Below are 4900 nucleotides of genomic sequence, written 5' to 3'. Positions count from 1 at the left end.
TATTCAAAGGTTTGGAATTAGATGCATGCCAAGAAACTCTCGCGTATCATTTATCACTTGCAATTAATCATGAAGAAGAAAATTAGAGTTGGGGTACAAACAGGGACACACCTACCACCTCCATTAGGACAGCTCGAGAGGATAAAACACTTTCCTGCTTCAGTTTTTCTTCTGTGTTTACTTTTTTGTTTAATTTTTTTTAGGGATGCACGATCATATGGTGGGAAATTTGCATTATTATATTAATCTGATAATACAAAGGTGACATTTCTTTAGCTCAAGAGCAAGTGGGAGAACCAGATACACTAAAGGTTTTTATACCTTTGCCGTGTTAGGTGAGGGGTTATGCTTATAAGCATGACTTCAGTGTGTCACTAAACAGTTGCTCAAACTCCACAAGCATTTATTTTCAAAAATGTATGTGTTTTGAAGACAGACAGACAGTTATTAATTTCACCAGTGCTGTGACTTGTCAAATGTCATGTCATGAAAAAGGGCTTGTTGAATGTTTTTACCGTTATGGTTCAATAGTATCCAAAAAGGTAAAAAGAAGAAACAAAGGGATGTGGAAAAAATGTTATTATTTAATAGTATAAAGTAGTAGTAGTAAAGTATTGTTTTTTTCAGTTGTAATATGGTTCATTAAGTTGTTCAATTTTATAGAAGCAGATTACACTTTTACTGTTATTTATTCTATTATTGTTCCAATGATCTGTGTTTAACCCTGTTATAATCCTGTCCTGTATGCAACAGGCTACATAACACATGTTATATGTTTTGAAAATGATTCAGACTGAAAATTTCAGACTGAAATCAAACTCTTGAGTCTTTTGAAACAGTAATGTTGTCATGGTAACCTGATGTTTACTATCAAATATTAATTACTTTCTAAATGACCTGCATTGCAGTATACAGTGCCTGTCGTAAGTATTCACCCCCTTTGATGTTTTACCCTTTTATTGCTTTCATAAATCAATCATGGTCAATAAAAAAAATTCACCCCCCTTTGGAGCAAAATTGCAGTGGGCAGATGTACAAGACTGATTGAGACGTATCCACACAGACTCACTGCTGTGAAGGTGCATCTACTAAATACTGACTTGAAGGGGGTGAATAATTATGCAAACAATTATATTTCTTTATATATTTTTATTTTTATTGACATTACTTTGTAGAAATCTGTTTTCACTTTGACATTAAAGAGTTTTTTTCCAATAAATTTTTGTGTTTAAAAAAAGCCAAATTTTATTGACCATGATTGATTTATGAAAGCAATAAAAGGGTAAAACATCCAAGGGGGTGAATACTTATGATACATAACACATGTTATATGTTTGAAAATGATTCAGACTGAAATCAAACTCTTGAGTCTTTGAAAAGTAATGTTGTCATGGTAACCTGATGTTTACTATCAAATATTAATTACTTTCTAAAGTGAAGGTGCACTAAATACTGACTTGAAGGGGGTGAATAATTATGCAAACAATTATTTTTATTTATATAATTTTCTTTCATTAACATTACTTTATAGAAATCTGTTTTCACTTCGACATTAAAGAGTTTTTTTCCAATAAATGTTTGTGTTTAAAAAAGCCAAATTTTATTGACCATGATTGATTTATGAAAGCAATAAAAACATCCAAGGGGGTGAATACTATACTATTATGATACATAACACATAACAATACTATACTATTATGATACATAACACATGTTGTATGTTTTGAAAATGATTCAGACTGAACTCAAACTCTTGAGTCTTTTGAAACAGTGATGTTGTCATGGTAACCTGATGTTTACTATCAAATATTAATTACTTTCTAAATGACTTGTTGACATGCACTGACTCAACTTACAGGCGATACAAACACCAGCTCGACCAAAAACATCTACAAACAGCAACATTTTTTTCTCTGGTAAGTGCTTTTCCTCACTTTGTCACGTCATGTTTTGTTTCCTCTGACTCAGCTGTTTTTCAGCAATCACTGCGCGTCACTCGCCTAGCACTCAGCAAGCTAACTAGCCGCTACTGCTCACTTTAAATCTTTTAAACTGCTAATGCCTGTCAGCTAAAGTTATTTCACAGTGAAATGAACGTGAACGGTGTTTCAGACTGGATAAATATCTGACCTCTGCTGTCAGTTAACTCACAGTTAGTCCTAAAAATCACTTCACGTGCTTAGGGCTGAGCTAAAGCAGCAATTTAAATTTACAGCGACACAATAAAAAAAAATCACATTAAAACGTATGATTCAAGATTTAAATAAAAATAAAAATCGTGAATCTTTGGGACAGTAATATTGTTTAATGTCTCAAACAGGTTCCAGCATGAGATGTTTACTCTCAAATATTAATTCTAAACCACTGTTGACATTAGCTAGCTCAATTTAAAAGGTGATACAAACACCAGCAACATTTTCACCACAGCAACGTTTCTTCTCTGTTAAGTGCCTTTCTCATGTTGTTTTTGTGTTTTGAGGAGCTCATTTTACTTACAGCTGTCCTGAAATCACTTCACGTGACCTGCACATGTGGACATATTCACATAATACAAACAGTGAAACACTTCTGTGTTATGAGTAGAAGAATTTATTAAGATATTTTATTATATTTATTAATCCCTCGATGGGGAAATTGTTTTTTCACTCTGTTTTTTACATGCATTTTAACCCAGACACACACACACACACACACACACACACACACACACATGCAGTACAAGGGCATAGACATGCAAATGTGGAGAGAGATGGTGCAGCCAGCGAGCAGTTGTGGGGTATCGGTCCCTTGCTCAAGGGCAACTCGGCAGTGCCCAGGAGGTGAACTGGCACCTCTCCAGCTACCAGTCCACCTTCCATATTTTGGTCCATGTGGGACTTAAACCGGCCACCCGCCGGTTCCCAAGCCAAGTCCCTATAGACTGAGCTACCAGTACTTTCACTTCTTTATTCTGTATGTGCAATCACTCATATTTTTATTCATCATTCAATGCCGGACTTGTGTTTTTATAGTGCAGTATTGTTATGTATGCTCGAGTAAAGGATCCGAACATATTTGTGTGTAGCCATGTAGATTATTCGTTTTCTGTGTGCTTGGGTTTTTATCCATGAAGGGATGACCCACAGCCTGTATTGTTATGCTGTACAGTATATTGTTATTGTCTCTTTCTTTGTCACCTCCCTCCAGAGCATGGGAGAGGAACAGCCAGACATGGTTCCAAACCCAAACACCGTCCCTAGGGATGAAGAAGATTTGCCCTACCCAGCCATGGCCCCCGTGGTGTTCTTTGGCTTAAAACAGACCACAAGACCACGTAACTGGTGTCTGAAAGTTGGCTGCAGCTCATATCCTTCATTATTGCTAGACGTCTATCATTGTCTGACGCCTGGTACGACTAAATATGTGTCATAATTGGCCAGGTCAATGATGTCATGCTTGTGGTGTGGTCACATTGTGTCTGCCTTAGAGAGATTTTAACTGTGCTCTCGACCCAGCGTTGGATAGATCCACCTAAATTCATACAACTTATCAACAAACTAGAAACACTCTGATTACCTACAGTATGTGAGAGACAAAAAGGAATATTCTTGTTATTCAAGCTCATATAAAACTCACTGATTACTTTTAAATTTCTGTGGAACTGCTGTTTAAGTCAAAACGCTGTATGAACTTGGCTGACTGTATTTTTACTCTATCATAGAATCTGTTGTCTGTTGACGATTAATTTTATGGCGTGTGGCGTTTTGACTTAACATCTTCTTTCACGTGGTTGGATTATGGATCCAGACTGATGGTGCTGCTCAGCTGTGCCGTCGCGTGCATGTACAAGCCCTATAAGGAGCCCTCAGACCTACTCAAGGTTAGTGTGATCTGCACTCTGTACCTTCTCAAAAATTCAATAAGCGTAGATCTCTAATGTTGGGTGGATCTATCCAACCTGGTCGAGAGCACAGTTAAAATCTCTCTAAGGCAGACACAATGTGACCACACCACAAGCATGAATCATGGACCTGGCCATTATGACACATATTTAGTCTACCAGGCGTCAGACAATGATAGACTTCTAGCAATAATGAAGGATATGAGCTGCAGCCGACTTTCAGACACCAGTTACGTGGTCTTGTGGTCTGTTTTAGGCCAAAGAACACCACGGGGGCCATGGCTGGGTAGGGCAAATCTTCTTCATCCCAGGGACGGAGTTTGGGTTTGGAACCATGTCTGGCTGTTCCTCTCCCATGCTCTGAGGGAGGTGACAAAGAAAGAGACAATAACAATAATCTGTACAGCATAACAATACAGGCTGGGGTCATCCCTTCATGAGAAAAACACGAGCACACAGAAAACAATAATCCACATGGCTACACACAAAATTATTCGGATCCTTTACTCGAGCATACATAACAATACTGCACTATGAAAACACAAGTCCGGCATTGAATGATGAATGAAAATATGAGTGATTGCACATACAAAATAAAGAAGTGAAAGTACTGGGGCGGCAGTAGCTCAGTCCATAGGGACTTGGCTTGGGAACCGGCGGGTGGCCGGTTCAAGTCCAAAAATAGGAAGGTGGACTGGTAGCTGGAGAGGTGCCAGTTCACCTCCTGGCACGGCCGAGGTGCCCTTGAGCAAGGGACCGATCCCCCACAACTGCTCGCTGGCTCCACCATCTCTTCCACATTTGCATGTCTATGCCCTTGTAGCATGGTGTGTGTCTGTGTGTTGTCTGGGGTTTAAAATATCATGTAAAAAAATAAAAAACAGATGTTTCCCCATCGAGGGATTAATAAATATAATAAATACTTAATAAATACTCTTCTACTCATAACACAGAAGTGTTTCACTGTTTGTATTGGTGAATATGTCCACATGAGCTGCTAACAGAGTGCTGTGCAGGTCC

This window comes from Larimichthys crocea, chromosome XXIV (assembly GCF_000972845.2).
Source record: "Larimichthys crocea isolate SSNF chromosome XXIV, L_crocea_2.0, whole genome shotgun sequence".
NCBI classification, from domain to species: Eukaryota; Metazoa; Chordata; class Actinopteri; family Sciaenidae; genus Larimichthys; species Larimichthys crocea.
This window is presented reverse-complemented; position numbering follows the sequence as displayed.